This window comes from Salmo trutta, unplaced genomic scaffold, assembly GCF_901001165.1.
Source record: "Salmo trutta unplaced genomic scaffold, fSalTru1.1, whole genome shotgun sequence".
Classification (NCBI taxonomy): domain Eukaryota; kingdom Metazoa; phylum Chordata; class Actinopteri; order Salmoniformes; family Salmonidae; genus Salmo; species Salmo trutta.
The window spans coordinates 426,584-451,245 of NW_021822469.1; the positions used below are offsets into that span (position 1 = coordinate 426,584).

The 24,662-nt window shown below is 46.2% G+C and overlaps 1 protein-coding gene and 1 long non-coding RNA gene across 2 annotated transcripts in view; both read right to left on the reverse strand.

Moving 5' to 3' along the window:
• LOC115182358 (high affinity cAMP-specific and IBMX-insensitive 3',5'-cyclic phosphodiesterase 8A) overlaps positions 1-24,662 on the reverse strand; it is a gene marked incomplete in the record, with an annotated part of 151,612 nt that overhangs the window by 99,601 nt on the left and 27,349 nt on the right.
• Positions 15,487-17,459, reverse strand: LOC115182359 (uncharacterized). Its single transcript, XR_003873722.1, has 2 exons — positions 16,847-17,459; positions 15,487-16,806 (listed from the first exon to the last, which is right to left on the reverse strand). It is a non-coding gene; the product is annotated as an uncharacterized LOC115182359 (long non-coding RNA).

Below are 24,662 nucleotides of genomic sequence, written 5' to 3' on the forward strand. Positions count from 1 at the left end.
CACTACACTACACCCATCACTACACTATACCACTGCTACAGTACACAGTCCCATTCAATCATGGTTCACTACACTACAGTCCCATCACTACACTATACCACTGCTACAGTACACAGTCCCATTCAACCATGGTTCACTACACTACAGTCCCATCACTACATTATACCACTGCTACAGTACACAGTCCCATTCAACCATGGTTCACTACACTACACTACAGTCCCATCACTACACTACACTACTGCTACAGTACACAGTCCCATTCAACCATGGTTCACTACACTACAGTCCCATCACTACACTATACCACTGCTACAGTACATAGTCCCATTCAACCATGGTTCACTACACTACACTACAGTCCCATCACTACACTATACCACTGCTACAGTACACAGTCCCATTCAATCATGGTACACTACACTACAGTCCCATCACTACACTATACCACTGCTACAGTACACAGTCCCATTCAATCATGGTACACTACACTACAGTCCCATCACTACACTATACCACTGCTACAGTACAAAGTCCCATTCAACCATGGTTAACTACACTACAGTCCCATCACTTCACTATACCACTGCTACAGTACACAGTCCCATTCAACCATGGTTCACTACACTACAGTCCCATCACTACACTACACTACTGCTACAGTACACAGTCCCATTCAACCATGGTTCACTACACTACAGTCCCATCACTACACTATACCACTGCTACAGTACACAGTCCCATTCAACCATGGTTCACTACACTACAGTCCCATCACTACACTATACCACTGCTACAGTACACAGTCCCATTCAACCATGGTTCACTACACTACACTACAGTCCCATCACTACACTATACCACTGCTACAGTACACAGTCCCATTCAACCATGGTTAACTACACTACAGTCCCATCACTACACTATACCACTGCTACAGTACACAGTCCCATTCAACCATGGTTCACTACACTACACTACAGTCCCATCACTTCACTATACCACTGCTACAGTACATAGTCCCATTCAACCATGGTTCACTACACTACAGTCCCATCACTACACTATACCACTGCTACAGTACACAGTCCCATTCAACCATGGTTCACTACACTACAGTCCCATCACTTCACTATACCACTGCTACAGTACACAGTCCCATTCAACCATGGTTCACTACACTACAGTCCCATCACTTCACTATACCACTGCTACAGTACACAGTCCCATTCAACCATGGTTAACTACACTACAGTCCCATCACTTCACTATACCACTGCTACAGTACACAGTCCCATTCAACCATGGTTCACTACACTACACTACAGTCCCATCACTACACTACACCACTGCTACAGTACACAGTCCCATTCAACCATGGTTCACTACACTACACTACAGTCCCATCACTACACTATACCACTGCTACAGAACACAGTCCCATTCAACCATGGTTCACTACACTACACTACAGTCCCATCACTACACTATACCACTGCTACAGTACACAGTCCCATTCAACCATGGTTCACTACACTCCCATCACTACACTATACCACTACTACAGTACACAGTCCCATTCAACCATGGTTCCCTACACTACAGTCCCATCACTACACTATACCACTGCTACAGTACTGTCGTGTCTTTGGCTATGCCGGATTAAGTGATATGACATGCTAACTTATAAAATTATTTCTCTGTAATTAATATTACCTGATTAAGCTAATCATGTAAATGTAATTAACTAGAAAGTCGGGGCACCACGGAAGAACGTTTATAGAGCTGTTATCTTCCGAATAAACTCTTAAAATACTTAGTAATATTTTACATCGATAGCAGTCAATATTAACCCTTATTTTATTTTCAGTCTCATAATGAAAGTTGTAAATTCTTGGTTATCTTCACGAACCCTGGCTAACAAGTTGAATCAGCAATACAAAATTGGGTTTAATTATTTATTTACTAAATACCTAACTAATCACACAGAATTACAATTACACAGAATACGAATGACGTCATACAGAAAACGTCCCGGTGGACGGAACCTGGCTACACAAAGGAAAGGGGGTTGGGCTTGAATGAAAGAGCGGGAAGATTTAGGAACAGAGAAACAGCAGCTATGCTCTCGTAAATACATTATCTTATGCATTCTAAATTACCGCCCATTTGGAAAAGGAAAATGCAATAAATATTTACTCTGAGCTGCGCTTCGGTAGATTGGTCGTAGATGCTGGCCGGGTTGGCCAACAGATCTTCTTGTACTCGGAACAATGTCTCTGGTGGTAAATTGGATACGTGGTGGTATCTTCGTCTGTTTGTTAGACTGGATCCGTCGTCCGTCCTTTCCTAGCCCACGTTAGCAGCAGCTAACTCAACGGCTAGGAAGTATCACTTCTGTAGTGAATAAGCTCAAAGTTCATACCAGTTCATACCATAGCTCACGCCGAGGTTGGCTTAGTTCTCATGTGTGTCCTTCTAACGTAGAGGCTGCAGACCTCCCGTACTGGAACCAACGGTTATCTTTTCTCTTTTCGTCAAAGGCTTATATAGTGGAGAGGGGGGAAGGAGGTGTTTCATCGTTTATAACCCCTGTCTCTTCACAGGGTTGAGCCACTGATCGAGTAGGGCACTTTCCTTATGAAAACCCAATTCTCTCATTTGGAAGCTAAAATTACATTTAATCTCCTAACAAACAATTTCAATATCAAACATTTCAATTGCATAACAATTCCATGTGACTCTGATAACTAGAGGGTGTATACTTTCTCAGGTACAGTTTATGTCGTCCTGTCATCAATCATAATGTCCCAGATAACAATGAACTGACCTCCATACTCATTACGTTATCAAGCATATTTCCAACTGGTTTTATTACCAAAATATGGTTCCTTTTCCCCATTTGTTTGATGTTCCCAGACTCTCTATATTTAACACAGGCTATTCAAGTCCTTCAGTAGGGTCAGAGAGAGAGGGGAAGGGAGAAAGGTATTTATGGGGGGGTCATAAACCTTACCCACAGGCCAACGTCATGACAGTACACAGTCCCATTCAACCATGGTTCACTACACTACAGTCCCATCACTACACTATACCACTGCTACAGTACACAGTCCCATTCAACCATGGTTCACTACACTACAGTCCCATCACTACACTATACCACTGCTACAGTACACAGTCCCATTCAACCATGGTTCACTACACTACAGTCCCATCACAACACTATACCACTGCTACAGTACACAGTCCCATTCAACCATGGTTCACTACACTACACTACAGTCCCATCACTACACTATACCACTGCTACAGTACACAGTCCCATTCAACCATGGTTAACTACACTACAGTCCCATCACTACACTATACCACTGCTACAGTACACAGTCCCAGTCAACCATGGTTCACTACACTACAGTCCCATCACTACACTATACCACTGCTACAGTACACAGTCCCATTCAACCATGGTTCACTACACTACAGTCCCATCACTACACTATACCACTGCTACAGTACACAGTCCCAGTCAACCATGGTTCACTACACTACAGTCCCATCACTACACTATACCACTGCTACAGTACACAGTCCCATTCAACCATGGTTCACTACACTACAGTCCCATCACTTCACTATACCACTGCTACAGTACACAGTCCCATTCAACCATGGTTCACTACACTACAGTCCCATCACTACACTATACCACTGCTACAGTACACAGTCCCATTCAACCATGGTTCACTACAGTACAGTCCCATCACTACACTATACCACTACTACAGTACACAGTCCCATTCAACCATGGTTCACTACACTACACTACAGTCCCATCACTACACTATACCACTGCTACAGTACACAGTCCCATTCAACCATGGTACACTACACTACACTACAGTCCCATCACTACACTATACCACTGCTACAGTACACAGTCCCATTCAACCATGGTTCACTACACTACACTACAGTCCCATCACTACACTATACCACTGCTACAGTACACAGTCCCATTCAACCATGGTTCACTACACTACACTACAGTCCCATCACTACACTATACCACTACTACAGTACACAGTCCCATTCAACCATGGTTCACTACACTACAGTCCCATCACTACACTACTGCTACAGTACACAGTCCCATTCAACCATGGTTCACTACACTACACTACAGTCCCATCACTACACTATACCACTACTACAGTACACAGTCCCATTCAACCATGGTTCACTACACTACACTACAGTCCCATCACTACACTATACCACTGCTACAGTACACAGTCCCATTCAACCATGGTTCACTACACTACACTACACCCATCACTACACTATACCACTGCTATAGTACACAGTCCCATTCAACCATGGTTCACTACACTACACTACAGTCCCATCACTACACTACACTACTGCTACAGTACACAGTCCCATTCAACCTACGTTGGACACGGTAAAATTGTGTGACCGTGTGTGTGTGTGTGTGTGTGTGTGTGTGTGTGTGAGGGAGAGAGTGCCTGTATGTGTTTGTTTGTGTGTGTGGTTTGTGTGTGTGTGTGCCCATGATATGCGGATGTGTGTGTGTGAGAGAGAGAGAAAGAGAGGGAGCAAGAGTGGGGTGCCTGTGTGTGTGTGTGCCTGTGTGTGTGCATGTGTGTGTGTGTGTGTGTGAGGGAGAGAGTGCCTGTATGTGTTTGTTTGTATGTGTGTCTGTGTGGACATGAGTGATGTGTGTGTGTTATGCACGTGCATATGTGTGGCTGTGTATATGTGTGTGTGACCATCCCAATGTGTTATCCACAGTGAGTCCCTAGTCAGCCGTGCAGCCAAGCAGAAGACTGTTAGGTGAGTCACTACAACGCAGAGAGAAACTAGGCCAGCCTGGATCTGTGTGTGTGTGTGTCTCTCAAATAAACTGGAGAGAGAGAACATCACATAACAGCTGGAGAAATACAGAGCGATACAGTACCCAACACCCCACACTCACTATGATACAGGACAGGCAGTAAGACACACACAACTGTCATAGCAGGACAAGCCAAGCAGGTGAAAGGTAATGTAATGGTAGCCCATTCACATCAATTCTAAGTCTAACACACACACACACAAACACACTCTCTCCTACGCAAATCCACCACAGATAGTCTTGACGCAAGTTTCCATTGTCACTCTCTGATAGTGGACTTTATGTCAGACGAACACACACACACACACACACACACACACACACACACACACACACACACACACACACACACACACACACACACACGGCGGGCCTGTGAATTTAAAGAGCGCCTGCCTCTAAAAAGCCACTAATTCCTTTGAAAAGGGCCTAAACATTTAATACAGTGGTCTGAACGGACGACAAAGTGGAAATAGGATCATTTTGGTCATAAAGTCAGTCTCATCTAAAATGGAGTTTGGAACCTTCATGCGTCACAATGAAGTTTTGGTTTGGATTCCAGTTATGTCGACAAATCATGTCCCCTTTTGCCAAGCCTCCATGAGCAAATCGCCCCTCCACCCACTTGGCTTCCCTTCATTGAATGGGGCTCTGTTGTTTCATAGCCCCCAAATGCATTCAAAGGATCACAGGCCCTATACGGATTGACCATGGCTCCACAGCCAAAGTTCTACTGTTGACATGCCCTGCTGAAAGGACCCTGGTACGCGGTCGGAATAGGTGCTTAGAGTTTGTCGATCCCCAAGTCTGCACCAGTAACGCTAGCTTGGTGTGCAACGACCCGGTGGTGGTGAATATAACCAGAGATACTGGAATAGGAGGTCTTCTCTGGTATAACTTAGCTAACGATGTTAGATAACGTTATCGCTGGTTATGTAGGTAGCCATCTTTTGCTAAAGCGAGGCAGGCTAGCTAACGTTAGCTAGCGAGGCAGACAGGCTAACGTTTTAGCTAAAACGTTAGCTAAAACCTCATTACAACTTAGTTGGGTCGTAGTTCATACACGTTTATTGTCTAGATACTGCTGGTTGTGTAATGTTATCATTTGATAATGCTAGCGAGGCAGGATGGTTAGCTACAAGCTAACTAACGTTAGCCAACAAGTCGGATTTGCGATTTAGTTTGTAGCTCAAACAAGTGTATTCTGTATTGTCTAGGGCAGTGTTTCCCAACCCTGGTCCTCCAGTACCCCCAACAGCCCAACCCTGGTCCTCCACTACCCCCAACAGCCCAACCTTGGTCCTCCAGTACCCCCAACAGCCTAACCCAGGTCCTCCAGTACCCCCAACAGCCTAACCCTGGTCCTCCAGTACCCCCAACAGCCTAACCCTGGTCCTCCAGTACCCCCAACAGCCTAACCCTGGTCCTCCACTACCCCCAACAGCCCAACCATGGTCCTCCAGTACCCCCAACAGCCCAACCCTGGTCCTCCAGTACCCCCAACAGCCTAACCCTGGTCCTCCACTACCCCCAACAGCCCAACCCTGGTCCTCCAGTACCCCCAACAGCCTAACCCTGGTCCTCCACTACCCCCAACAGCCTAACCCTGGTCCTCCAGTACCCCCAACAGTGTTTCCAAACCCTGGTCTTCCAGTCCCCCCAACGTCACCGGCCAGGATCTAATCCAATCTGGAATTACAGTCAGTCTACATCTGTTAAGCACAGAATTAGGGTTTCCACTAGCAGGGAGATAAAATAAACATGGCTTCTACAGCTGAACTGAGCAAACCAAATGATACAACAGAGTCTCAGAAGCACAGTGTACTTTGTGTCATGTCTGTAGGCCTTACCATTGCTGAGATATTACAATTTATATGTCAGAATTCTGGGTCAAAAGGTCACGGGAGATAATGCAGAAGTCAATGGCTAAGCCTTTTCCTAGAATGGCACCGAAATGACACAGGACTGAGATTAACTAACAGACACTCAAATATCTCACAATAGCAATGTCCTATCAACATGCCATGTTCAGGGGTTATACAACAATATGAGCATGTTAAAATGAACTACAATTAAATATACATATGCAAAGTATATGTTAAGTTATGCACATATTTAATTTTGTGCGCAACAAATGACTGACAAATGAGTCTTTTTCCACCGAAGTTATTTCTTTTGACTTACTAATGCAATGTGTCACACACATACGCTACTGAACTAACCCGAGGTAATAGTTTCAGGGTTTTAGTGTGCTTGTAACAGCTCAACACATGTAATTTAACTTTAAATAACCTTCTTATGTGTATTCTGCCCACCCCTGCTCTAAACCCTTTGAGCTAGAGAAACCAAATTAAAAGGCTGCTTCAGACTACATTACCTGAGAAAATCTTTTCCATATCATTTCTACTTTTAAACCATTGGACAGGAAAAGGCGCAACACTAGCTCACCATAAAGAAATGTGGTTTTATCAGACAAGTTGAAAAGATTGAAGTTCTTTAAACCACAGCAATATATATGATACAATTCAATGCATTCCAATGGTCATAGACTTTCAATGGGGAAATGTCCATTCACAACTCATCCCACACCTTCTATGCCAGACTCACCAAACCTTTACCCTCTCCATAGTGTGTGTGTGTGTGTGTGTGGTGGAAACCTTCCTGATAGCTAATATAGTAAAAGGTGAGATTTCCAGTGTTCATAAATGTGTTACAACAAAACGATTTCCAAACAGATTATTGGTTGGGTCTTTCAGCCATTTATTAGCAATAAAGATAAAACATTCCTCCAGGTAGAAGTCATTACAGTAGGTGAAACATTCCTACAGGTAGAAGTCATTACAGTAGGTGAAACATTCCTCCAGGTAGAAGTCATTACAGTAGGTGAAACATTCCTACAGGTAGAAGTCATTACAGTAGGTGTCACATTCCTCCAGGTAGAAGTCATTACAGTAGGTGTCACATTCCTCCAGGTAGAAGTCATTACAGTAGGTGAAACATTCCTCCAGGTAGAAGTCATTACAGTAGGTGAAACATTCCTCCAGGTAGAAGTCATTACAGTAGGTGTCACATTCCTCCAGGTAGAAGTCATTACAGTAGGTGAAACATTCCTCCAGGTAGAAGTCATTACAGTAGGTGTCACATTCCTCCAGGTAGAAGTCATTACAGTAGGTGTCACATTCCTCCAGGTAGAAGTCATTACAGTAGGTGTCACATTCCTCCAGGTAGAAGTCATTACAGTAGGTGAAACATTCCTCCAGGTAGAAGTCATTACAGTAGGTGAAACATTCCTACAGGTAGAAGTCATTACAGTAGGTGTCACATTCCTCCAGGTAGAAGTCATTACAGTAGGTGAAACATTCCTCCAGGTAGAAGTCATTACAGTAGGTGAAACATTCCTCCAGGTAGAAGTCATTACAGTAGGTGAAACATTCCTCCAGGTAGAAGTCATTACAGTAGGTGAAACATTCCTACAGGTAGAAGTCATTACAGTAGGTGAAACATTCCTACAGGTAGACGTCATTACAGTAGGTGACCATCTCAAGTTCCATAGTTCATTATGAACATGAAAACAACAGAGGCCTATTAATATCAAACTCAAACAGAATGAGTATTGGTTCACACAAACAATAAACTGTGTGTGTACTAACAGTATACAGACTAATTAGTCAGTAGAGGGCTGGAAGAGGCTATTCAGAGGAGCAAGACTTCCGTTAAACATGGGTAGAATATAACAAAACATCTGTAATGTCACTCAACAACCAATAAAGTGAGAGACAGATGACATTCCATTGTTCAAATGTAGACTGTTGAGAGTTGAAGCTCTGAGCATAATGATCATGGGCTAACACATTACCATGACCTCTGTCCCACCTTTCACCCCCACCCCGGGTGCACCTTTTGGTTTGTGTCCTAGCACTACACAGCTGATTCAAATCATCAAAGCTTGGTGATGAGTTGGTTATTTGAAACAGCTGTGTAGCGACAAGGTAAAAAACAGAACATGCACCCAGGGGAGACCCAGGACCGAGTTTGGGAGACCATGACAGACTACGGATCTGTGTGCATGTTGTGTATACTAACATTATACAGACTAATTGGTCTGTAGAAGGGTAGAAGAGGCCATCCAGACAAGCAAGATATCTGTTAAACATTGGGAAGAATACAGATCTATTAATATCAAACAAACAAAAACAGAATGAGCATCTTTAATTTCACAAGTGTGTGTGTGTGTGCAGACTGGAACGTCTGCACACACACTAAGGGCATTTATCAGCCAGTGGTCCTCTCCTTCCCTCCCATCTCTTCTCCCCCATCTATCTAATCGCTCCTCATCCGTCTCTCCCTGCTTACTGCTCTCTCTCCCTCCCCCTACTCTCCCTCATTCCTTCCCTTTTCGCTCTCCTCTGTGTGTGTGTGTGTGTGTGTGTGTGTGTGTGTGTGTGTGTGTGTGAGTGAGAGAGATACGACAGGCACCAAGCAACATTTCTCTCACCCCTCAACAACTTAGCTATCTAGCTAGGAGTCTTGATAAAAAAACACAAAAAAACAAGCTTGCTTACCTTCTCACTCAGACGTTTATGATTGGACAAGATAACATCTCCCATAATTGGCAAATGTAAAAGCAGTATTTTCAGGAGAGCGACAACAGTGGTTGTGAGAAAGGGCAAACCGCTCTAGCTCCCCACGATATCAGAGACATGCTCACCAATGGTTTCAGACAACACTTATATGTACACACGTTATTCACAACATATTAAGGAAGATATTTATGCTACAATATTTCAAGTTAATTCAGTTGATCAAAATAGCATGATTTATAAAGTGAGCACCAGAGTCAAACGGTAGAATTCTCACTCTGCGTCCAGATTTTGTCATGTGACCCAACACCCTACCACAAGTTACCACAGCTGCATAAACTGAGCAAAAAAAGAAATGTCGCTTTTCAGGACCCTGTCTTTCAAAAATAATTTGTAAAAATCCAATTAACTTCACAGATCTTCACTGTAAAGGGTTTAAACACTGTTTCCCATGCTTGTTCAATGAACCATAAACCTTTAAGGAACATGCACCTGTGGAACGGTCGTTAATTGCCTACCGTCTGTAAGCGTCTTAAGGTCACAGTTATGAAAAGTTAGGACACTAAAGAGGCCTTTCTACTGACTCTGAAAAACACCAAAAGAAAGATGCCCAGGGTCCCTGCTCATCTGCGTGAACGTGCCTTAGGCATGCTGCAAGGAGGCATGAGGACTGCAGATGTGGCCAGGGCAATAAATTGCAATGTCTGTACTGTGAGACGCCTAAGACAGCGCTACAGGGAGACAGCACGGACAGCTGATCTGAAGTGGCAGACCACATGTAACAACACCTGCACAGGATCGGTACATCCGAACATCACACCTGCGGGACAGGTACAGGATGGCAACAACATCTGCCCGAGTTACACCAGGAACGCACAATACCCCCATCAGTGCTCAGACTGTCCGCAACAGGCTGTTGTAAGGCAGGTCCTCACCAGACATCACCGGCAACAACGTCGCCTATAGGCACAAACCCACTGTTGCTGGACCAGACAGGACTGGTTTTGTCTCACCAGGGGTGATGATCGGATTTGCGTTTATCGTCGAAGGAATGAGCGTTACACCGAGCCCTGTACTCTGGAACGGGATCGATTTGGAGGTGGAGGGTCCGTCATGGTCTGGGGCGGTGTGTCACAGCATCATCGGACTGAGCTTGTTGTCATTGCAGGCAATCTCAACGCTGTGTGTTACAGGGAAGACATCCTCCTCCCTTATGTGGTACCCTTCCTGCAGGCTCATCCTGACATGACCCTCCAGCATGACAATGCCACCAGCCATACTGCTCGTTCTGTGCGTGATTTCCTGCAAGACAGGAATGTCAGTGTTCTGCCATGGCCAGCGAAGAGCCCGGATGTCAATCCCATTGAGCACGTCTGGGACCTGTTGCATCGGAGGGTGAGGGCTAGGGCCATTCCCCCCAAGAAATGTCCGGGAACTTGCAGGTGCCTTGGTGGAAGAGTTAGGTAACATCTCACAGCAAGAACTGGCAAATCTGGTGCAGTCCATGAGGAGGAGATGCACTGCAGTACTTAATGCAGCTGGTGGCCACACCAGCTACTGACTGCTACTTTTGATTTTGACCCCCCCTTCATTCAGGGACACATTATTCAATTTCTGTTAGTCACACATCTGTGGAACTTGTTCAATTTATGTCTCAGTTGTTGAATCTTATTATGTTCATACAAATATTTACACATGTTAAGTTTGCTGAAAATAAACGCAGTTGACAGTGAGAGGACGTTTCTTTTTTTTTTCGCTGAGTTTAGATCTGTTAGCTGACAACGTCAGGAAAACAATGTGCTTCAACGGGGCAGAAGTCCATGTGATTCTGGATGGCCAGATAGCTACCAACAATGACATGAAACTGGCATGTGGGGAATCCTAAGGGACTCCTAAGGGACTCATCTTGTTCTTGATACCATGTCTTGTTTTGAGGTGTTTTGACTGATTTCATGTCAATGCTAATATGGCAAAGTTCAGTTTGCAGCTGAACATGTATCACAGAGAAGACCAGCAAGGAGACCCTTAGCGTCACCAGACATGTCCTCACTGTGAGCATTCCTAGAAATGGAACAGGGAGGACACTTGAATCAGGTTGGTGACATTTTACCTGGTCAAAGGTCAGAAAGGTTTTGAGTTTTGTCCCAATTCACCTTCATAACCTATAACCTGGTGGAACCAGCCTGATGGCTGTGTTTACCATTCTATTTCACTTTAACATATCATGATATCTGAACGGAATAGAAAGGTGAATGGAGCGATCAGGTTGGTTCCATCATGCTAATCATTACCACCATTCATAATGTAAGCTGTGCTTTGTGTGTGTGACCGACCGACCAGTATCTTTGAGAGGCCAGGAGCTGATCTATGCTGCCATGCACATCAATGGTTTAGTCTGACCTGTTCAAACTTCAACATAGTATCTGTCTGTGTGTCAGATATCACCTATCCTAACTGCCATTGGTGATAGAACAGTGGCTATGTGTGTATGTGTTCACAGAAACATGTATGGAGCCAGGACATGGAGACTTGCACGATGATGTGATGTAGTCCAGACTGACAGACGGCTTGATATTGATGTCTCTGAATGGAGACAGACCTGGCACTCAGCATTAACATTTTACTAGACAACGTTTACACAATTCTGGAATGTAATGGTATCAGTCAATACGGGGAGGGGGAAACACTGTATTCTGCACCAGGACCAGGGACTTCCTGTTGTATACAGGACACCACACAGGAAGGTATGACCACTCTGTCATGTTTACCAAGGTAGCACCATTACCACCAGACAAAATGCTGATAGACACAGTATCTGTATCAGCTGGGAATGACAATGTATTGTTGTTATATTAGCAGAACACTTCTTCTATGGTATTATGTAAAGGGTTGTTCATTCTACATGGACCTGTTACTTCATTTGAAAGTTATCATAACACTTAGTTTAGAACATCTACATAAATTCAGATATTGTGTTCTCCTCATATTACTCTGTAGGCTACTGACCTATTCAAAGCTTCCTCTGGAATCTCATCATACATCTGCCTGTATTTACAGCTCAACCTGCAGGAGGTTGGTTTGTTTGTTTGGGGGGGGGGGGGCAAGGTTCTGACAGATGGGTGTGTCTTGGTGGTGGCAAAGACCAAACCACACCACCAAGCCAACTCACATTTGGCTTCTGTCATGGCTGCCAGTATTTCTTGAGGAGCAAGCCCCCCCCCCCCCAAAATAAAGGAGGCCAAGTCAGCAGGTGCACTTCCCCTTTAATGTGGTGCCTGGTTCTAGGACAGTATGTGGGCTGTCAGAGGAACAGGTTAACCCTCATACTGTCTACTACCTTATCTCTCTCACCTCACATAGAAAACACACAAGTCCAGTCACACACCAAAGGAACACGCCACAAAGCTAAAACACCTCACTATCCAGGAATTTGTTTGAAAACACGTCCCAGTGACCGTCCACGAGGTAACAATACAGTGTTGACAGTACATGGCTAGTTCCTCATTCATGGTCACCAGTGCATATTGCATATTTGACAGTGGTGATATCTACAGCTGTGATATAACAGGAGACATTCAGGCCTACACATCCAGGAAATTAACACTTGTTACAGTTTTGAGGATGGCATGTTTAGTACAATCTAGGGTTTACCCTAACAATGGTGCAGTAAAATACAAATGTTCACTATTTTACTATATAAAATGTTCACTATTTTACTATATAAATGTTCATGTAATTAAGAGTAAAAAGCTGAAATGTTCTGTGTATTAGTACATGTAGTCCAATCAGCTGTTGGGCCTAGTGGTGATGTCCAATCAGCTGTTGGGCCTAGTGGTGATGCCACGTGGTGTAGTCCAATCAGCTGTTGGACCTAGTGGTGATGTCCAATCAGCTGTTGGACCTAGTGGTGATGTCCAATCAGCTGTTGGGCCTAGTGGTGATGTCCAATCAGCTGTTGGGCCTAGTGGTGATGTCCAATCAGTTGTTGGACTTAGTGGTGATGTCCAATCAGCTGTTGGGCCTAGTGGTGATGCCACGTGGTGTAGTCCAATCAGCTGTTGGGCCTAGTGGTGATGTCCAATCAGCTGTTGGGCCTAGTGGTGATGTCCAATCAGCTGTTGGGCCTAGTGGTGATGTCCAATCAGCTGTTGGGCCTAGTGGTGATGTCCAGTGGTGTAGTCCAATCAGCTGTTGGACCTAGTGGTGATGTCCAATCAGCTGTTGGGGCTAGTGGTGATGTCCAATCTGCTGTTGGGGCTAGTGGTGATGTCCAATCAGCTGTTGGGCCTAGTGGTGATGTCCAGTGGTGTAGTGGAGGGTAGACAACTAAACACAGTTTACCCATATTTTGTGGAAAAATGCATTGAAAGTATAGGGAGCGTTACTTTATTCACTGCGACTGGCGATCACAGTTGACCACTTTATCACTGGTGATGTCATGTTAGTCTGTCCCAGAGCAGCTCGTGTCACATAGAGACAGGGAACATGGCCACAGTCAGGATGACATCACAGTAGTCACAGCACACTGAACGTTCCCATCAGCAGACAGTGTGTGAGTGAAAAACAGAGAGAGAACAATGTGTGTTTCAATCATTACTAGTGGCTCTGCCAATGTGTGTGTGTGTGTGTGATAGAGCATAAGCAGTGTTCCCACCGGTAGTGACATGGCCTGGATATGTGTGTGTATATATGAGGGTGTGTGTGCGTGTGCGGTCTGTGCGTCACTGTGCCGTAGAGAGTAGCACTGAGGGCTTGCTCTGCTGCATTTCCTGCCGTTGGGTCATGTGACGTAGCACAGAGAGGAGGGAAAGAGGGAAGGAGCGGTAGAGAGAGAGCGCGAGAGCGATGGAGAGGCTACTGGGCAATTCCACAGTAACAGAATTGTGCTAAGACTCAGATTTTTCACTTAAAAATGTATGTCCAACAAAAACCACTGAGGAGGACTACTTTTAACAATTTAGACTGAATATTTTACAAAAACACATTTACTGGAAGAACTGCACAGATGCAAAGTTTGGTAACAGATTTTTGGTCAAATCTACGTCTGAAAGAATGGGGTGTCAGCGATGACATAACATATGGACTTGGGGAAAAAATCTATTTTGGTTATTGAACTACAGTAAGTGAAGTGGATTTACACCTGGTAACGGAATTGCATCATGGCTCCCTGATCTGTACTACACAGAAATGCATCATTATGGATATGAATGTCATTCTCTTCACAGTGACGTATCCTAAATAGGTACACAAAAGGTAGAAATATGTAATATTCTCATTTGTACTGTAATATCCTCATTTATACTGTAGTGAACTATATGTACTGTACTATACTTTTCTTCACTGTACTGTGCAAACTTGTGAACCCAACTTTGGTTTGTTTTAGTCCAAATTTGATATCAGTAAAAACACAAACTATTTGATAGGCCTACCTTGACTAGAGGCTTTGTCCCAATGATACAGTCCCCTACATGTCCCCAGCCAGGGCCCTAGACATGTCCCCAGCCAGGGCCCTAGACATGTCCCCAGCCAGGGCCCTAGACATGTCCCCAGCCAGGGCCCTAGACATGTCCCCAGCCAGGGCCCTAGACATGTCCCCAGCCAGGGCCCTAGACATGTCCCCAGCCAGGGCCCTAGAGATGTCCCCAGCCAGGGCCCTAGAGATGTCCCCAGCCAGGGCCCTAGACATTTCCCCAGCCAGGGCCCTAGACATGTCCCCAGCCAGGGCCCTACACATTTTGTTTGACCTACTATGACTGATATGTGGTTGTCTCACCTAGCTATATTAAGATGGATGCACAACTTTAAATCACTCTGAATAATAACATGTATATGTAATATTACCCTACAGCCAGAGCCCTATATTGCCATTGAGTCCCAAAAGTAGTGCACTATGTAGGGAATAGTGTGCCGTTTGGGACGCAAACAGACTAGATGAATAGAAAAACAATCAAATAAATAAAAGGCTACAGCCCATCTCTCCTTCCCTGACGTGTCACCACTGACATCATAGCCGGCAGACGGACACCCGTCGCTCTCTCGGCAGGGAACAATGTCAGCTCTGTGATATCATTACAGTTACCCACAGTTATCCCTACACAGGGACAGCTGTTTGACACAGATTCCTCTGAACACACTTGGGTTGTGTCCCAAATGGCACCCTATTCCCTATATAGTGCACTACTTTAGAACAGGGTTCATAAGGATCTGGCCAAATGTAGTGCACTCGATAAGGAATAGGGTGCGATTTGGGATGCAGACCCGGTACAGCACTCTGGAGGGTAACTGAGGTGTGGCAGACCTGGTACCTCACTCTGGAGGGTAACTGAGGGGTGGCAGACCTGGTACCTCACTCTGGAGGGTAACTGAGGGGTGGCAGACCTGGTACCTCACTCTGGAGGGTAACTGAGGGGTGGCAGACCTGGTACAGCACTCTGGAGGGTAACTGAGGGGTGACAGACCTGGTACCTCACTCTGGAGGGTAACTGAGGGGTGGCAGACCTGGTACCTCACTCTGGAGGGTAACTGAGGGGTGGCAGACCTGGTACCTCACTCTGGAGGGTAACTGAGGGGTGGCAGACCTGGTACCTCACTCTGGAGGGTAACTGAGGGGTGGCAGACCTGGTACCTCACTCTGGAGGGTAACTGAGGGGTGGCAGACCTGGTACCTCACTCTGGAGGGTAACTGAGGGGTGACAGACCTGGTACAACATACTGGAGGGTAACTGAGGGGTGGCAGACCTGGTACAGCACTCTGGAGGGTAACTGAGGGGTGGCAGACCTGGTACAACATACTGGAGGGTAACTGAGGGGTGGCAGACCTGGTACAGCACTCTGGAGGGTAACTGAGGGGTGACAGACCTGGTACAACATACTGGAGGGTAACTGAGGGGTGACAGACCTGGTACAACATACTGGAGGGTAACTGAGGGGTGGCAGACCTGGTACCTCACTCTGGAGGGTAACTGAGGGGTGGCAGACCTGGTACCTCACTCTGGAGGGTAACTGAGGGGTGACAGACCTGGTACAACATACTGGAGGGTAACTGAGGGGTGACAGACCTGGTACCTCACTCTGGAGGGTAACTGAGAAGTGGCAGACCTGGTACCTCACTCTGGAGGGTAACTGAGGGGTGGCAGACCTGGTACCTCACTCTGGAGGGTAACTGAGGGGTGGCAGACCTGGTACCTCACTCTGGAGGGTAACTGAGGGGTGGCAGACCTGGTACCTCACTCTGGAGGGTAACTGAGGGGTTGCAGACCTGGTACCTCACTCTGGAGGGTAACTGAGGGCTGGCAGACCTGGTACCTCACTCTGGAGGGTAACTGAGGGCTGGCAGACCTGGTACCCCACTCTGGAGGGTAACTGAGGGGTGGCAGACCTGGTACAACATACTGGAGGGTAACTGAGGGGTAACAGTAGCTTTGAGGTTAGTTAGGTTAGAGGCAGGCCGGTGACCAGGCTGACGGGAAAGATTAAACATCTCAGGTGCCACCTACTGCTGTTGTGCCCTTGAGCAAGGCACTTAACTCCTAACCTGCTCCAGGGGCCCTTGTCTGCTGCGGACCCTGTGCTGCTTCCCCGCCTGTCATGTTTGCGGTGTGTCAGGTTTCGTTCACATCGAAACAATTCCTGAACAAAATATCTAGCATTCTATTTCTTGAGTGTAACAGGAGTCTCTTCTCTCCTCAGCATTTCAAAATGGTGGATCAACGGATCAACGGAATAAGAGTGGAAATCAATTATGTGAAGGAAGCAGCTAGCCAGGTGTAAACAGATCTGTAGCAGCGGTCCGGTCCTGGACTCTATCCTCTTCTCGCTACGCTTACTCACTCGGCCGGCCGGCGCGCACCTATTTCTGTCCTGAGCCAGATTACCCAGAAATCCTGCTAATACCCGGCCAATCCTAAAGCTCCCACAGAGCAGGCCGAGGCTCAGAGGGCAACCAGGCACTCAAACCTCTACCTACCTTTAAAGGGGAACTGCACCCGCCGATTTGGCCTCCTTTATTTTTGGGGGGGGGGGGGGCTTGCTCCTCAAGAAATGCTGGCGGCTATGACAGAAGCCAAACGTGAGTTGGCTTGAAGGTGTGGTTTGATGTGAGTGTTTCTTGGGTGTGTCCTTGCCACCACCAAGACACACCCATCTGTCAGAACCTTGCCCCCTGCCACCCCCCCCCCCCCCACACACACACTCAATCAGAACAAACCAACCTCCTGCAGGTTGAGCTGTAAAGGTCCATGTAGAATGAACAACCCTTTACATAATACCATAGAAGAAGTGTTCTGCTAATATAACAACAATACATTGTCATTCCCAGCTGATACAGATACTGTGTCTATCAGCATTTTGTCTGGTGGTAATGGTGCTACCTTGGTAAACATGACAGAGTGGTCATACCTTCCTGTGTGGTGTCCTGTATACAACAGGAAGTCCCTGGTCCTGGTGCAGAATACAGTGTTTCCCCCTCCCCGTATTGACTGATACCATTACATTCCAGAATTGTGTAAACGTTGTCTAGTAAAATGTTAATGCTGAGTGCCAGGTCTGTCTCCATTCAGAGACATCAATATCAAGCCGTCTGTCAGTCTGGACTACATCACATCATCGTGCAAGTCTCCATGTCCTGGCTCCATACATGTTTCTGTGAACACATACACACATAGCCACTGTTCTATCACCAATGGCAGTTAGGATAGGTGATATCTGACACACAGACAGATACTATGTTGAAGTTTGAACAGGTCAGACTAAACCATTGATGTGCATGGCAGCATAGATCAGCTCCTGGCCTCTCAAAGATACTGGTCGGTCGGTCACACACACAAAGCACAGCTTACATTATGAATGGTGGTAATGATTAGCATGATGGAACCAACCTGATCGCTCCATTCACCTTTCGGTTCAGTTCTATCCAACCTGATTCAAGTGTCCTCCCTGTTCCATTTCTAGGAATGCTCACAGTGAGGACATGTCTGGTGACGCTGAGGGTCTCCTTGCTGGTCTTCTCTGTGATACATGTTCAGCTGCAAACTGGACATCTCTACTACAACTGCAGCAGGCAATCGTCATAAACAAATGTACTTCCTCATCTTATGAAAAGCTGTTGAAATTGTTGTTATTTTTTTTTTACATTGGATAAAAGTAGAGATTCAGAGCTAGAAAATAGCATAACATACACTAAAGTTGAGGAACAATGGGAGAGTAATTTTGCTTTGAAAGTTGATAAACCCCACTTTTGAGAAAATGGCCTTTGAATGTTTTGGTACACCTCCCGGACAGCTCTTTGTCTACACCCAGTCAGCATCATTCACACCCTCTTAAGCGTGTGAGGACCTGTGCTAAACAGAGTAAGGTAGTGTAGTAAACAACCAAAGATTTCAAGACTAAAAACTGTGAAAGTAGTAGCAGAAATACATATATCTAGTCCTTGGCCTATATGCTTATGGGACTTTGGTGCAGGTCATGCTGTTATTCACATTACCGTCTCTGGTAAACACTATATCAAATAAAATCAACGTTTGTCACATACAGAAGGTGTAAACGGTACAGAGAAATGGTTACCTGCATATTTTCAATATCAAAAATAAAAAGTATCCAGATAAATATTGTATTATATTTTATAAGTATTAGATGATTCTTACCCAGACACACCTGTCTAACTTGATGGGTAATTTAATCATCTGGTGAAGTGGAGTCTTATGTTTAGACATCTAGCTAGCTAAACAATTCATCTAAAATGGTGCTTTCAAGACTTCTGGGAACTTGGAAAAATACGAGGTCAAATCATGATATCAGTGATCTTCAGGTCGGAACATCTGGGCTCTAAAAAAAAAAAGGCATGAGTTCCCGAGTTGGAATTCCGATTTGGATGATCATTCCAAAAAAAAAGAAATCACAGTTGAAGAAGTTCATTTTTTTACGAGTTCCCAGTTGTCTTGAACGCACTGAAGTCGGAGATTTCAGAGTTCCCAGTTGTCTTGAACACACTGAAGTCAGAGATTTCAGAGTTCCCAGTTGTTTGGAATGAGGCAATAATCCCAACCCATACTACTACTAACAGTAGTTTTACTCCAGTTCTCCATTCTCCCTCCTGTTTTATCCATCTCTCATTTCTCTCTCACTATATAGCTCAGGGGAGAGAAAGGGATACGTCCCGATTCTGATATAAACATTGCTTCCTTTCCTGGTCCCACCTTCACCCTGACCATGTCAGGCCAGGTCAAAGATTACTAAACAGAGGAGCCTGGGAAAAGGAGTTTGAATTATGTAAGACTATTAGGACTACGGCCACCAGCCAGGCCAAGATAACTACTGATCTACATCTTGGGCTGTGTCCCAATTATCCATCCTTCTTCCAAAGTGTGCATAGCTTTAAAAGCATTGGATTGGTGTAGGCCCTAAGCAGTGGCTAGAGGGATTGCCAACATTGCTAAATCCATGATGGGGAGTGTACCAGTGCACACTTCTGGAAGAGGGGCGGAGAATTGGCATGCAGTCCTCATCTTACCAGAGAACCATCGTCCTCCTCCATCCACTCGCTGCTCCTCCTTCTCCTCCTCCTTCTCCTCCACTCCTCCTCCTCTTCAGACCATGAAGACGCATCACTATTGATGCAGCCACAACACATAAACATGGACAAGCAGCAGCTATGCATTGAGACAATATGGTCTCAGTAAGAATTGACTAGCCTACGTACAGTACATTAGAGACTTAGGTTCCGCGCTGAACCAAACCTTCGCCACCCGCTAACTTCCAAAGCAAATATTAGCCACCCGCTAGTTAACACTAGGTCCTTACTGTCCCTCTGCCCTACCCCTATGAGAAATGGATTAGTATTAGCAATATGCTAATAGCTGCAGCTAGATCCTCCTAACACGCGACTCCAGGGTCAGTCTAGAGGTGTTTCCACATGGAGTAATGATATCCCCCAGGGTCAGTCTAGAGGTGTTTTCACATGGAGTAATGATATCCCCCAGGGTCAGTCTAGAGGTGTTTTCACATGGAGTAATGATATCCCCCAGGGTCAGTCTAGAGGGGTCTCCACATGGAGTAATGATATCCCCCAGGGTCAGTCTAGAGGGGTCTCCACATGGAGTAATGATATCCCCCAGGGTCAGTCTAGAGGGGTCTCCACAGGGAGTAATGATATCCCCCAGGGTCAGTCTAGAGGGGTCTCCACATGGAGTAATGATATCCCCCAGGGTCAGTCTAGAGGTGTTTTCACATGGCGTAATGATATCCCCCAGGGTCAGTCTAGAGGTGTTTTCACATGGAGTAATGATATCCCCCAGGGTCAGTCTAGAGGTGTTTCCACATGGAGTAATGATATCCCCCAGGGTCAGTCTAGAGGTGTCTCCACATGGAGTAATGATATCCCCCAGGGTCAGTCTAGAGGGGTCTCCACATGGAGTAATGATATCCCCCAGGGTCAGTCTAGAGGGGTCTCCACATGGAGCAATGATATCCCCCAGGGTCAGTCTAGAGGGGTCTCCACATGGAGTTATTATGATACCCCCCCCCCAGGGTCAGTCCCCCTCCAGCTGCTCTGAGGGTGAAACCCTCTCTAGTCTTCCCCTACCAGCTGCTCTGATGGTGAAACCCTCTCTAGTCTTCCCCTACCAGCTGCTCTGATGGTGAAACCCTCTCTAGTCTTCCCCTACCAGCTGCTCTGATGGTGAAACCCTCTCTAGTCTTCCCCTACCAGCTGCTCTGATGGTGAAACCCTCTCTAGTCTTCCCCTACCAGCTGCTCTGATGGTGAAACCCTCTCTAGTCTTCCCCTACCAGCTGCTCTGATGGTGAAACCCTCTCTAGTCTTCCCCTACCAGCTGCTCTGATGGTGAAACCCTCTCCAGCCGTCCCCCTCCAGCTGCTCTATATAACTCTAAATCTTTATAACCACCACTTATTACTGGAGCTGTGATGTCACTGGAGGACGAGGGATCAGTGAGGGTTGAGGTTGGCACTGCAGGGGAGGGTTGAGGTTGGCACTGCAGGGGAGGGTTGAGGTTGGCACTGCAGGGGAGGGTTGAGGTTGGCACTGCAGGGGAGGGTTGAGGTTGGCACTGCAGGGGAGGGTTGAGGTTGGCACTGCAGGGGAGGTTTGAGGTTAGCACTGCAGGGGAGGGTTGAGGTTAGCACTGCAGGGGAGGGTTGAGGTTGGCACTGCAGGGGAGGGTTGAGGTTGGCACTGCAGGGGAGGGTTGAGGTTGGCACTGCAGGGGAGGGTTGAGGTTGGCACTGCAGGGGAGGGTTGAGGTTGGCACTGCAGGGGAGGTTTGAGGTTAGCACTGCAGGGGAGGGTTGAGGTTGGCACTGCAGGGGAGGATTGAGGTTAGCACTGCAGGGGAGGCTTGAAGGTAGCACCGCAGGGGAGAAATGAGGTTACAGAATATCACGGTGTCAAAAGGAAAGACAAAACTGTTCACAGTATATGATAATTGAGGTTGAAGGTTAAAACATTTCCTAATTATACTTTTTTTTAGGGTGTAGATAAAATAACTTGCCCTGCCCTGGTTAGTAAAATGTCACTAACATCCCCCTTCAATCAGGGACACAGATATGCCAGAGATGAGAGATGCAGCGCATTCAGAAAGTATTCAGACCCTTTCCCTTTTTCTACATTTTGTTATGTTACAGCCTTATTCTAAAAATGGATAAAAACTATATAAACAACTCAGCAATCTACACACCATATCTCATAATGACAAAGCAAAAATAGGTCTTTAGAAATGTTGGCAAATGTATTAAAAATGTAAAAACAGAAATACCTTATATACACAGATGTATGCCTTTCCAAATCATGTCCAATCAATTGAATTTACCACAGGTGGACTCCAATCAAATTGTAGAAACATCAAGGATGATCAATCGAAACAGGATGCACCTGAGCTCAATTTCAACTCTCGTAGCAAAGGGTCTGAATACTTATGTAAATAAGGTCCCACAGTTGACAGTGCATGTCAGAGCAAAAACCTATTTGAAAGAATTGTCCATAGAGTTCCGAGAAGGAATTGTGTCGAACTTGATGGTGTCGAACTTGATGGTCACTCTGACAGAGCTCTAGAGTTCCTCTGTGGAGATGGGAGAACCTTCCAGAAGGACAATTTCTGCAGCACTCCACTGATCAGGCCTTTATGGTAGAGTGGCCAGACGGGAGCCACTCCTCAGTAAAAAGGCACATGACAGCCCGCTTGGAGTTTGCCAACAGACACTAAAGACTCTCAGACCATGAGAAACAAGATTCTCTGGTCTAATGAAACCAAGATTGAACTCTTAAGCCTGAATGCCAATCGTCACTTCTGGACGAAACCTGGCACCATCCCTACGGTGAAGCATGGTGGTGGCAGCATCATGCTGTGAGGATGTTTTTCAGCGGCAGGGACTGGGAGACTAGTCAGGATCGAGGGAAAGATGAACGGATCAAAGTATAGAGAGATCCTTGATGAAAACCTGCTCAGGACCTCAGACTGGGGTGTAGGTTCACCTTCTAACAGGACAACAACCCTAAGCACACAGCCAAGACAATGCAGGAGTGGCTTCGGGACAAGTCTCTGAATGTCCTTGAGTGGCCCAGCCAGAGCCCGGACTTGAACATCTCTGGAGAGACCTGAAAATAGCTGTGCAGCAACACTCCCAATCCAACCTGACAGAGCTTGCGAGGATCTGCAGAAAATGGGAGAAACTCCCCAAATATAGGTGTGCCAAGCTTGTAGCGTCATACCTAAGACAACTCAATGATATAAATCGTTGCCAAAAGGTGCTTCAACAATTTACTGAATAAAGGGTCTGAATACTTATGTAAAAAAACAAATTAAACAATTTTAGAATAAGGCTGTAACCTAACAAAATGTGGAAAAAGTCAAGGGGTCTGAATACTTCTCCAAGGCCCTATATGTCAGAGATAAAGGAGACATGCCAGAGAGACAGACACAGAAGAGTTTGTCCCCTTTGGACAAGTTCCTCTAGCATGTCCTCCGTTTCAAAATCTTTTCACCAGTATGTTCTAACTGAACACAAACCAAAGGTGTTCCGAGTGTATGGGAACTGGGGTGTGTCGCGCCACGTGGAACGGGGGTGTGTCGCGCCACGTGGAACTGGGGTGTGTCGCTCCACGTGGAACTGGGGTGTGTCGCTCCACGTGGAACTGGGGTGTGTCGCTCCACGTGGAACTGGGGTGTGTCGCTCCACGTGGAACTGGGGTGTGTCGCTCCACGTGGAACAGGGGTGTGTCGCTCCACGTGGAACAGGGGTGTGTCGCTCCACGTGGAACAGGGGTGTGTCGCTCCACGTGGAACAGGGGTGTGTCGCTCCACGTGGAACAGGGGTGTGTCGCTCCACGTGGAACAGGGGTGTGTCGCTCCACGTGGAACAGGGGTGTGTCACTCCACGTGGAACAGGAACTGAGGTGTCGTTCTACGGGATCTGAGGTGTCGTTCTACAAAACTGGGGTCTGTGGAAGCATGAAAACAGACAGAGTGTTTCAGTGAGCAGTCAGGGGCTGTAGAGGACACATGAGATGTTACTGCACAAGGCTGAGCTACGGACTGTAACACCATGAGCCAAGTGGCAGGATGTGCATGTAGAGTACTCCCTCTCTCTACCTTCTTGCTTACCCTGAGCAAAGAGAAGAGCAGTTACAAAGGCAGTGTGTGTGTGTGTGTGTGTGTGTTATATAGCCTACACCTGCATGACCAGAGAAAGTGTCGGTTGATCCATTACTCTGAGGCAGCGAGGGATTAGATTAACCTTGGCTTATCACAATGAAGACAGGAAGGCCACGGAGAGAGAGTACCTTCAGTCAGCAGACTCAGACAAGGAGGACAGTCGAGCTAAAGCCGCCATTGTCTTTGACACCGACCAGGTGCATACACACAACAGACGTCAAACCCACAGAGGCCCGAGTGTCTGTGGGTTCTCTCCTCTCTTGTACTTGATGAATTAAGGTCACTAATTAGTAAGGAACTCCCCTCACCTGGTTGTCTAGGTCTCAGTAAGGAACTCCCCTCACCTGGTTGTCTAGGTCTCCATAAGGAACTCCCCTCACCTGGTTGTCTAGGTCTCAGTAAAGAACTCCCCTCACCTGGTTGTCTAGGTCTTAGTAAAAAACTCCCCTCACCTGGTTGTCTAGGTCTCAGTAAGGAGCTCCCCTCACCTGGTTGC